A 13046-nucleotide genomic window follows, 5' to 3' on the forward strand; every position below is an offset into this window, starting at 1 on the left:
AGTCTCCCCAAGTATGAATACACACCATGGCATAAATTATTAAACAGCAAATGCAAATATTCCCACTCTGAAATTTCCAGCCTTCTATAACATTTCTCCAAGTTCTTTTACACTTATTTAGTTCTTATGTAAACACGATAACAGGGAAGGACACTTTCAAATAGGTACAATCTTTGGAGATGTAATTTGGATCTATCAATTAAAAGACTATTTAAACCTTCTGACCCAATCATTCTATTTTATAGCAGCACCTTACTTGATCATAAATACTAATGCTTACATTATAGAGTTTATATTATGTATTAAAAATCTACAAATCATTAAATAGACCAAAATGACCTTATTTAAATCTTAAGGGAGTAATAGGATAGTATATGTTCATGAGATAGCATGATTAATACTTAATAATAGTTAACAATCTGAGAAAATGCTTACGATATATGATAAAATGTAAAAACCAAGTATCAAGAACAACTACCTGCATGCCCACCTTGTGCCAGGCTCTGTGCTGGGTGCATTACTAACCTATTCCATTTACTCCTGTCAACAACACTATGATCCAGGTATTCCAATAGCTAATATTTCACTGATAAAAAAGTAGCACACAGAAAAGTATACTTCACATGGCATAATCTCAAATTCATTAAAACATGTGAAAAATAAATAATGTTAGGCTGGAGGTGTAGCTCATTAGTAAAGTGCATGCTTGTCCAACACTCTGGACCCAATTCCAAGTACAAAAATTTAAAATAAAGTAAAGCCTAAAAATAGAGGCTTAGCCAGGGTGCTTTAAACAATTGATGTTCCCGAAAGTATAAAGGTACATGGTATTCCAGGATCCTATGATCTCTTTATTGATAGAGAAACTGTAAGCTGATATACACTGTTTTTTATCTTCAAGTGGAAAAATACATACTTACAACCTAAATATTTTATTCAAATTGCAATTCACTATGCCTAATTGTTAATATAAGAAAAATAATGCTAGTTTCGTGTTTTCTCATATTCTTTCTTCCCTAATGCCATTCCCAACATGGAGCATTTTCTTTCTCATCTATTTTATAGTGGGATTTATTCTGAGAACTGTTGAAAACATGTAGCAGGCAGGAAACTCATTACATAGGAGGCTTTTGCAGCATTTTCCCTGAGGAATCATCTAGCATTGTTTAAATTAGTCGTACTGTTTTTCAACAGAAAATAAAACAACAAAACCAAGCAGTAAATCTTTTATCCCTATAATATTTTTACAGACAGATCTGTGTTTTCAGCTTGAAGACACACTGTTCTACTTAACTTTCTTGCTATTCAGGACCAGGAACTAGTTGAAACAATTACCTATGTGTTTGGGTTAATTGTTAGGTTTGAGAGTCTGTTGTAATCAGATTAAGTTAAGAAAATGATTATAGTGTTTCTCTGTCCCACAAAAACCTACTGCTATGGTTTGCATGAGTCCCCCCAAAATTCATGTGTTGGAAACTTCATTCCCATTGGAAGAGTGTTGGGAGGTGGGGCCTAATGAAATGTACTTAGGCTGTGAGGGCTCCTGCTCATGAAAGAACGAATGCTGTTAGTTATGAAGTCTGCCCCCTTTTTTCCTTTTTGCCCACCGTCTCTTTCTTTCACCTCTGACACCTGCCAGGCGCGGGCACTATGCTCTTGTGAACTTCCCAGGCTCTATTATTTCCTTTGTAAATTACTCAGTCTGTGATATTCTGTTACAGCAACAAAAAATGGACTATCACACATATTAACTCAAAGAGGTGTTTTAGAGCATCTCACAGTGCAAGGGACACGTGCACTACATCATCTTTGAAAGAAAAAAATCTGCAAAAATAAATAAATAACTGGCCACCTGTATGCTGGGCTAATTTCTGGCAAGGAACTGTAGATGTGTTGATAAATGTGGAAGCCCATAGGACAGAACCATATTCTTGGACATATCTCTATCTGTGCTCTGATATTTATTTACTTATGCACTCACCATTCCAAACCACTATCATTTTCTTTAGTAGAGTTTTATTTTCTCAAGAAATGGGCTTAAGATACAGAGATTTCCCACATATGCCCTGCTCCCACACATGCACAGCCTACCCCATTACTAACATTACCCACAAGGATGGTACATTTGTGCCTATTCTGACTCAATATAATCACCCAGAATCCATAGTTATAAGAGGGTTCCCTCTTGGTATTGTACTTTCTATGAGTTTGAATACATGTATAATGACATATATCCACCACTGAGTATCATATAGAATAGTTTCACTGTATGAATAAACTGAGAATCAGTCCTCTGCTCCACCTGTTCATCCCTTCTTCCCTCCTAATCCCTGGCAACCTGATCTTTTTACTGTCTCCCTAGTTTGTTTTTTTCTGAAAAGCCATATATTTGAAATCATATGATATTCTGTCTTTTCAGATTGGCTTCTTTAAATTAGTAATATGCGTGTCTTTTTTTACTGTTCATTTCTTTTTAATGTTGAATGATATTCCATTGCCTGGATATACAACCATTTTTTTATCCCTTCACCTAATGAAAGACATCTAGTTTGCTTCCAAGGTTTAGCAATTATGAATAAACAATTAAAATGTTTATAAATAAATAAACATTCTAAGCAACTTTTTGTGGGCATAAGTTTTCAATCTTCTTTATGAATAACAAGGAGCATGACTTCTAGATTGTATGAAAGTAGTAAGTTAGTTTTGTAAGGAACTGCCAAACTGTCTTCCAATGTGGCTTTTTTGCATTCCCCCAGCAGTGAGAGTTCTTGTTGCTCCACATCCTCACCAGCATTTAATGATGTCAGTCATGTGGATTCAGGCAAGGCTAATAGGTGTGTAGCAGTATCTCCTTGTTTTCATCTCCACTTTCATGATGACATACAAGGTGGAACATCTCTTCATATGCTTATTTGTCATCCATATATCTTCTTTGGTGAGGTCTCTGTAAGGTGTTTGGCCCATTTCTTAACCAGATTATTTGTTCTTTTTGTGGGTGTTACCACTCTTACTTTTTCACAAGTAGAAAACTAATTCACAAGTCTGTGTTTTGAAAGGCTTTTACCTCAACCTGGCATGCTTCTCTAATCTGGGTCCACCTAGTCCACTTTCATCTTTAAGATCCACTGCTATTGTTCCCTTGACAAAGCACTGCTGAAGTTATCAGGTCCCAGAGACTTATATCATATATCCCTCTCTTCTTCCATGTAAGCCATTATATTTTAGTTTTTGTTTTTGTCTGCCTGCAATAGAAGGCTGTGAGCTCCTTGACAAGGAGAGTCCTGTGCATTCTTAGGTCCAGTTCACTTGCTTGGATGCTCTGCTGCATTAGGAAAGTAATTTTTACCCTCCAAACTTTAGTTTGCTTCTTTCTTTCTTTCTTTCTTTCTTTCTTTCTTTCTTTCTTTCTTTCTTTCTTTCTTTCTTTCTTTCTTTCTTTCTTTCTCTTTCTCTCTCTCTCTCTCTCTCTCTCTCTCTCCCTCCCTCCCTCCCTCCCTCCCTCCCTCCCTCTCCCCCCCTCTCTCTCTCTCTCTCTCTCTCTCTCTCTCTCTCTCTCTCTCTCTCTCTCTCTCTCTCTTTTTTCCAGTGCTGAGGATTGAACCTGAGGCCTTTCCCAGGCCAGGTAAGTGCTCTACTGCTGAATTACATTCCCAGTCCTTTTTACTTTGATTTTGAGATAGGGTCTTGCTGGCCTTGAACTTATGATTCTCCAGCCTCAGTCTCCCACGTACCTGGGGTTACAGGAGTGTGCCATTGTACCCGGCTTGTTTCCTTTTCTATAAAACAGTCAGATATTCACTGTCCAGATTTGCCATGAAGACTATATGAGCTCTTGCATGCAGAAGCATCTGGAACCTAGGCTCCCAATGAATGCTAATTTAAATCTGAATCAGTCCATGCATCACTGCAACACATCTCATGAGAATAAATCAGAATGGAGTGAAATGTCTATGGACTACATCCTGAAAAATGATTACCAAGTGCATAAATATAATGAGCATAAATAAAAATGTGCCTATCATGATTCTTTCGGTTACAAGAACTTTGCAAATATGATGGAAACCATGGCCCTTTTCCTCATTTGCACACATACTCAATTTTGCATGGGATTTTAGGCACCCTCCAAACCCTCTGAAGTTCACAGCTCTACAGGGCACCTTTTGAGCCCCTACTGTATACTCATATAAAAAGACCAGGTTTATTAGGTCCAGACAGACTAGGTTTCCTTCTCTGACTGCTACAGTATCAACTCTTTATGATGCATACAGTTCTGGCTACTACCCTCCTGGCCTGGTAGATACTCCTGGTAATCTAGCTCTCAATCATAGTATCCCTACCTGGGATATGGACAGAGGGATTCCACTTTGCAGGATTGTTTTCTGAGACTTAACACTATACCTGAAAAAGAACTAGACTAAAATAATGCAGGCAAATATTTTTAGACAAAGGGTGGTTTTTGATCTTAATCACAGGGTTTTATCAGAGAGCTCCTGAGCATACAAAATATTAAGCTGGGTATAGTGGCGCACTTCTGTAATCCCAGTGGCTCAGAGGATAAGGTAGGAGGATTGCAAGTTCAAAACCAGCCTCAGCAACAGGGAGGCACTAAGCAACTCAGTGAGTCCCTGTCTCTAAATAAAATACAAAATAGGACTGGGACTATTTTGTATTTTATTTATGTATTTGTGGTTGAGTGCCCCTGAGTTCAATCCTCAGTACTCCCCACAAAAAAATAAGATGTTGATTCTTTCACATTTCCACTAAGCACCTGAAAAATATGGTTTAATACTTAATCTATTCCACCAAACCACATGATATTTATCTACAGTTGAGGTACTATTTGTTAAAATTTAACTCTCATGTAGTTCTCTGCATTTGAATATCTGAGTGAACAATCTCTGGAGATTGCTCTCTGACCCTGAGATTGCCAGGGATTTTCCTGGAGATGATCTTACTCTAAGGATCATTTATCCACCCATCATGTCTTTAAGCTTCCCTGTATACACTTCAGTAAAATTCATTCTAACCCAAAGGGGCTCCCTTATTCCATGCTATAAAAACAACTGTCCTGTGGTACTCACAAATTGCACAGTAATTATCTCTTGGTGTTTCTGTTTTGCCTTTTACATTGTGAGATCCCCAGGGAGTGGAGATGATGTCATTCATCTTTACATCCCCAAAGCCTAATACAGAACCTGCTTGTAAAAGCATCTCCGGGGAGGATACATATATGATAGACATGTTCCTTACCTTCAAGAAATTAGAGTGGGAACAACACACATAATGTAATATATTATAATTCAGATTAGTGCGGATGAGTGAATGCAAAAGTCTCTCCTAGAGAATGTTCCATCTGAGCTGAGATTTGACGAATGAATAAAGAGCCATCCACGGGGGATGTAGGAGGGATAAGGAGGTGATTGTTCTGGGCAAGAGTACAGCAGCATGAAGGGAGACACAGAGAGATGGAAGGACCTGCATTTGTCGTGAATAAGAACCCTGGCAGGTGAAAAGGGTAGTGTCTGCAGATGAGCCTGGTGATGCAGAAGGGACCCTGTGATAAGTGGGATTTTAATGTTATATTAGAGATCTTGGCTCTCATGCCCGAGCAAGAACAGACCCACTGTCAAGGTTTAAACAGAAAGTAACATGTTTGGGAAAGATCACCTGAAAACAGACACTGGATTGGAGAGTAACAAGACTGGGAGCAGAGTCCACTTAAGAGGCTGTTTGGGTAAACCAGAGGTGAGAATATATGGGAACAGAGAAAAGGCAGTGGGGACAGAGGAGGACCTAAGTGGCAGAGACGTGATGGATATTAAGGAGGAAGCCTAGCTGGACCGTGTCACTGGTCACGGGGAAACAAAGGAGAAAGAACAGTCAATAGTCACTTGAGGTGTTGAGCCTGGTGGCAATGGCGCCATTCACCAAGGTGAAGAGCACATCCAAGACTCTCCTCTTCAACACATTAAATTTCAAGTGTCTTACAGGCCCTTAAATGCAGAGGTCCAAAAAGAAGTCGTGTGTTTGTACGAACAGACATTTCAAGACTAGCCTTCAAAATCAATGGAGTCTGGTTGTCAAAGGAGTCAGAAGAATACAGGCCCGAAGCAGGCCACGTGTGACACCCACACTACAGAACAAAGAGAGCCCAAGGAAGCCTGAGGAAGAATTTGAGAGGGAGAAGAAGACCAGGAGAGAAGAGAAGGCAGGGAAGCTGCGAAAGAGATGTTCATGGAAAAAGAACCCATAACTGCAAAGGTCGAGAAGAACTTGGACACTTTTTCACAGATCTGGCAATTGTGAGGCCACCTTGATTCTGAGAGTAGCTTTGTGAACCTTGTAAGTCAGGAGCCAGCATGGGGAGTGAGTGGTGCTGAGATGCTGAAGTTAGTGAGAAAGAAATATTCTCTCTCAAAGCACGATTGGGAAAGGGAAGAAAAACAGCAGCAAACAGAAGGAATTCCAAGAGACTTCAGCCCTGAGACGGTATGACTCAACCATGAGTTATTAAATTCTGAAAGTATTTTTAATGGAAAACATACTTGGTGGTACCTTCAAAAAACATCCCTTATTTAGTTACCTGGGCAATATTACAATCATTAATTTTAAAACTACTAATCTCCAGTGATTGTCAATGATAAATCAAAGATTTAGGAAGGGAAGTCCAGGATATATAATTTAACTGTTTAGAATGGCCATTTGTATTGCATCAATGAATGTGCTTCAGATACTTAAAATATGCATGGGTTTATTCATTCAACTCTGCAATTACTCAAGGCATTAAGTAAGTTTGCTTCTCAATATACTCCGTCATTCTTCCCACACACATCTGCTGCTTTTACGGATATTCTGAAGATTCCATCTGGACAGGACATGCTGTATCGCACCTAACTCAAACCAACAACAAAAAAAAACCCACACCTCCTCCTCAAGGTGAAGGGCACTTCCTCTCTTCCGTTTCAAAATAGAGTTTCTCTGTAATACTCTGCTAAAGAGTGTGAATCTAAAGGAAGATTCTGCTTCTCTGCAAACTAGAAGCAGCTCTCTACTAAAAAGAGGGCACCTAAGTAGAAACATAGCTAGAGAAAGACATGCAAGAACTCCACAAAGAAAAATGCAAACTTTACTGAGATAAGGTTAGATAAGAAATGAAAAAACACAGTGTGTTCCTGCAAGGCACTATGTTGACAACTGTCAATGTTCCCTAAATTATACATCACAGATTCACTGTTATCTCAATTAATAACCTAAAAATCTTCGTGGAAATTTGGCAAGCTGATTCTAAAATTCAATGGGAATACATAAGGAATAGTCAAATCAGTCTAGAAGAAGCACAAGTTGAAGGGCTTATGCTACTGGTTGTTGAGATTTAATTCATAGGTATAATCACTACAAGAGGGTGGGACTGGTGCAAGGTCAGAGGAATAGACACAAACCCTAATTTATCGCAAATCTGCCACTGGGAAAAAGGATGGATAGCAATACAGGACAAAATAATACTTGTCTCCTCATACCATTCATAAAAATTGCTACCACATGAATCATAAATGAGAAAGGTAAAACAACAAAGATTCTTGAAGACAATACAAGAAAATATCTTCATGATCTTGAATTAGGTGATTCCTTATCAGCAAAAAAAAAAAAAAAAAAAAGAAAGAAAAAAGAAAAAAAAAGGCCCATAGTAATAAAGTGGATTATCAAATTGAGTTTCATTGAAAGCAAGAATTTCACTTGATCAAAAGATAACATAAATAGGGAAGGTAAGCCACAGTCAAGGAAAACATATTTGTCATGTAGATGGCTGAAAAGGGACTTGTATCTTAAAAAAAGAAATAAAAAATAAAAAAGCTTCTATGAACCAGAAAGTAAAATAGAGGCCACTCAATTTTTAAATGGACAAAGGACTTTTAACAGGCACTTCACAGAAGAGGTTGTTCAAATGAGTAAGAAAATAAGTGAACAGAAAAAGCCAAATTAAAATCACAACAAAATATTAGTGAAGATCCACCAGAATGCCTAAAATTAAAAAAAAACAAATAAATAAAATGAAGCAAAATTTTAAAAACACTGGCAATAGAACATGTTGCTGAGAATATAGAATAATTGGAACTCTGAAACACTGCTGGCAGGAATGTAAATTGCTAAAACCACTTTGGAAATCTATCTGGCAGAATCTACCAAGTTGAATATATATGTACCCTATAATCCAGCAATTCCACTCCTAAGCAAAAATACATATACAAAAAACAACCATATACAAGCATGTTCATAAAAGCATTATTCTTGATATCTAAAACTGGAAATAACTCAAAAGTTTATCAGCCAGAATGGAAAGTAAATTTTGAAGTCCACTAAGTGGAATCCTACACAGCTGTGATAAAGAACAATCGCCTGCTACATTTAACAGCCTGGAGAAACCTCACAGACACATACTAGGTGAAGGGAGCAAGAGAAACAGTGAAATGTGCATGACCCCACTTCTGTGAAACTCAGGAACTGGCAGCACCAATCCACAGTGAGCAAAGTCAGAACAGTGGCAACCTCTGATGGCTAACAGCTAGGAGGGGACACAAAGCAGATTCTGGGGTGTGTGACGTGTATGATGGGGTAGTGGTGACACAGAGGTACTCCCTTTGCAAAATGGTTGCTGAGCTATTCCTGTAAGATCTGTGTATTTCTCAATATGTCTGTTATGCTTTGCTATAAATAAATAAGGAGGAGTAGTAACAGAGAGTCAGTATATGGAATCATGGTATTCCACACTAATATACCTGTAGTGCAGGGGTTTAAAAGGCATTTTAACAATAAATATATTTGAAAGTTGAAGACCTGTGTGAATCCCACATATACATGTGTGCCTGCATCTGGCAACGGGAAGTGTTAATATCCACACTTACAGTTAAAAGTGTAATTTTATACACCAGAGCCAGATTCTGGGCCTCGTCCCAGCTGAAGCTGTTAAGTGAGAATTCTCTGAGCTGCAAACTGCCCTTCTGCATTTTATTCCTAGAAACAGAGGTTAGATCAGGGAAAAGGAGAAGGAGGCATTCTATCTTCCCTGTTGTACCATCAGACACCACAAGCATTTGACCACCATGTCAGAAGACCTTTTCTGTCCACATCTTTTTACTTGGTTTTAGGTTTCTCAAAAGACTGACTTAAATTCAGTGACTTTTTTCTTACATGTTATATTGCAAGTAAGAAATCTTAAAGATTTCTCTTCCCATTTTTAGAAGAGAAAAATCTGGACTGTTACTTAAATGAATTTGAATCTACTGCCTCTAATCCACACTTTGCAAAATGCAACTCATAGGGTCTGACCTTCCCTGCTCTTTGGAAACACTCTTTGCAATTGAGACGTGAAATCGGCACCAAAGCTTTCATGCATCCATTTCATCAAGTCTAAGCACTCAAGCAAAACAGAACTCAAGGTAAAACAACAGTAATTCAAGCAAATGAATTTTCAGAGAAAGTTTTATGTAACACCATGCCATCAGTCAAATACTTAACTGACCAGGAATTTAATGGAAGCATTTGTTTTTTGTTTCCTTTGTGCAACAAAATAAAAACCAACACAAGGAACCACAGAAGCTGGAACACACAAAAGATAGTGAAGTCAACAATGTTTTCAACTTATCATAATATATAAGGATATTTTAGCTGATTTCCAAACTTTCAGAAATGACTTCTAACTCATGGTTTCAAAAAACTATTACAAAGTAAATTCCTTCCATCTCTGACCCAGAATTCTCTTCCTTTCCTGTTCTATCTATGCCATTTCATCTTCTTCTATGTCTCCAATCAGATTCCTGTTCCCTTGCTTTTCCACCCTTTGGTACAAAGGTTAAAAACTCAAGTAAATAGGGCTGGGGTTGCAGTTCAGTGGTGGAGCACTTGCCTAGCATGTGTGAGGCACTGGGTTCAATCCTCAGCACCACATAAAAATAAATAAATAAAATAAAGGTATAATGTCCATCTACAAAAAAAAAAAAAAAAAACCTCAAATAAATAAATGCTGAATTTTCCAGATCTAGCCAGTTGGCACATTTTTGTTGCTTGCATTTAGGAAGGAAAGTTTTCCAGTTTACATTTAAGAACCCATATTTTTACTTATGGTTAAAAACTATCTCCATATCACCATAACTTGATATAGCTAGCTTTCATAATCTAGATGGCAGCTGTCCATATCCATGGTAATATGCTTTGGATAAGCTACTACTCCACTTAGTCTAAATAAACTGTCCACTTATATTTTTAATATACTTAAGACACCTGCTACATGAGTAAGCATCTTTATATTAAAATTAATCTTTGACTTTATTTGTCAATAAAATATTACTATTCCTCCCTCAAAGAAACCTTAACAAAATGCTTGATTTTATATATATATATACATTTTTTTTTAAGTTTTCTAGAACCATGGTATAAAGTTTCACTTTTCTAGCTGGGGCTGTGGCTCAGTGGTACAGCACTTGCCTAGCATGCATGAGGCTCTGGGTTCGATTTTAAGCACCACACATAAGCAAACAAATGAATAAAGGTCCACCAATAACTAATAAAAACATTTTTTTTTAATTTCACTTTTCTAGGGGCTGGGATTGTGGCTTAGTAGTAGAGTGCTTGTCTAGCACATGCGAGGCCCTGGGTTCAGTCCTCAGAACCACATAAAAATAAATAAAATAAAGGTATTGTGTCCAACTACTTCTAAAAAATAAATGTTAAAAAAATTTCACTTTTCTATAGATACTATGAAAACTGATATATTTAACTTTTGAAATACAGAAATATTTAAATGAAGGACATTGGAAGGGTCTGGAGGGAATTTATCGAGGTGCTATGGTCTGAATGTGTGTTCTCTCAGAACCCATAGGTTGGAACCCAATGCCCAGTGGTAGGTTACTGGTGGGCCTTTGAGGTCATAAAGGTGGAGCCCATAGAAGAGACCCCACAGAGATCTTCCCTCCCTTCTACCATGTGAAGACATGGCAAAAAGATGGCCATCTATGAACCAAGAAGCAGGCCCTTGCCACCAAATCTACCAGTGCCTTGTTCTTGGACTTCCCAAACAACAAAAGTATAGGAAATAAATTTCTGCTCTTTATAAGCACCCACCCTGTGATATATTGTAATAACACCAAACAAGGGAAAGACACAAGGGAAGCCACTCAAACTTAACCCAATATCAACCCTGCCAACCTAGAATAAGTTTGAGACTTGGGAGAATAGTATACATGCTTTCCTAACTGAGAGACTACCAAGTGTTTATTGGTAAAAGTGAACATTACTAGTTTTTTAATTCAGCAATATTTGTGAAAGCCTCTTAAATTTGCTAAGATTGTTCTTTGTGATGAGAATTTATGTGGAAATGACCATGACATAGTCCCTGACCCCAGCGAGTGCCAAATGATTTGGAAGAGACAGATAAGAAACATGTTAATCATGTTCATCATGCATTCATGTGCTAGGCCTGCCATAATGAAGTCTGACAAACTAGATGGTCTGAACAATAGCAAGCATTGTCTCACTTTTGGGGGCTAAAAGTTCAAGATCCAATTGTCTACAAGAAGTGCTGGGGGGAACATCTGTCCTGTGTCTCTCCCTAGCCTTTCCTTGGGTGGTCTGCTGGTGCTCCATGGCCTGTAGAAACAGCATCTTCATCTCTGCCTTTATCCTCACATGATGTTTTCCCCACGGGCATGTCTGTCTCCATATTTCCCCTTTCTATAAGGACACCAGTCACACTGGACTTAAGGCCCACCCTACTTCAGCATGATCTCATCTAAATTATCACATCTTGCAATGACCCTATCCAAACAAGGTCGCCATCTGTAGTATTAGGAGTTAAGCCTTCAACAGATGAATTTTAGGGAGACACAATGCAGAAGGAAAGTGGGAGAAGGGAAGGGAAGTATTCATGCACACCATCACCATTCTCCAGACTTTGGGGCATCCTTGCATAAGACCCGCCATTTCTTAATAACTTCCACATTCCTACCATCTAGCTTCAAAATCAGTTCCGTATTCATCCCATATGGTCCACCTTCAGGTCGGTTACACATAGAGGTAGAATATAATATAATATAATTCAAGGAATGTATCCTAATGTCACAAGTGTGTGTGACACACACAGGAAGGACCTTGCCCTGCACTTCCAAAGCACAGTCCTGTGTCAACTCAGAGTTTGCAAAATACATATTGGAGAATTCAGTACTACATTCCCCTCCACAAAATGATCCATTTCATTTATAAAATCACCAATTCAAGGATAAGACTCTGCTTGTGGACACATTTTTTTTCTGTAACTGTGGGAGAAATATTGATATCATTCAACACTTTTTTCTCAGCAAAACCTACACTTCCGAGTGTTTATAGTCAGCTTGGGAAAAGCATCCTGGCTATCATATTCCTAGACAAATATTGCAGCTTAAGGATGTGAGTGATATTATAATTACAATACACAACAGATTTCTGAACTTCCTGGCATGTTGTTCTCCAAAGGCCTGTGCTCTATCTGCTCCCCCTGGTGCACGCCTCCTGAGGTCTGCTCCCACCCCAAGTGCTGTGCAGGCCCTTCCCAGCCCCCCCACACATGCCTTGGCACCTCCCACTTGCTACTGTCCAGCATGTCCTTTTGGTCTTTGCTTTACCTGGCTTTCTTGGCCTGGGTTACTCCATTCACCATTTATACTATGCTTGCTTGAACACACCGTCAGAACTCTGCTATGTTCTTCTTGGTCTGTGCCATGTGACCCATATTCCACATAAAATTATATGGAAATGTGGAGATGGGACAATGAACTGAGAGACACGGTAAGAGCCCTACCTTAGCTGAGCCAAACTGTTAATATGCCATTCTCCACCCAAGACAGACAAGTCCCATTTCTAGGGTTCAATTCCAGGCCTACAAGTTATGCCTCTTGGTCACACTCAGGTTATTCTATAATTTCTGTTTCCTTTGATCCAGCACTGAAAAACAAACAACAAACAACAAAAAGTCCAGAGGCCTTTAGTGTGCCAGATGTCATATACACAGAGGTTTTTTT

At 38.5% G+C, this 13046-nt stretch overlaps 1 protein-coding gene across 17 annotated transcripts in view; it reads right to left on the reverse strand.

The window, feature by feature from the left end:
- Aig1 (androgen induced 1) overlaps positions 1–13046 on the reverse strand; it is a 237461-nt gene that overhangs the window by 198414 nt on the left and 26001 nt on the right. The window lies entirely within an intron of this gene.

The sequence above is a fragment of the Ictidomys tridecemlineatus genome, chromosome 8 (genome assembly GCF_052094955.1).
Source record: "Ictidomys tridecemlineatus isolate mIctTri1 chromosome 8, mIctTri1.hap1, whole genome shotgun sequence".
In the NCBI taxonomy this organism is placed as follows: domain Eukaryota; kingdom Metazoa; phylum Chordata; class Mammalia; order Rodentia; family Sciuridae; genus Ictidomys; species Ictidomys tridecemlineatus.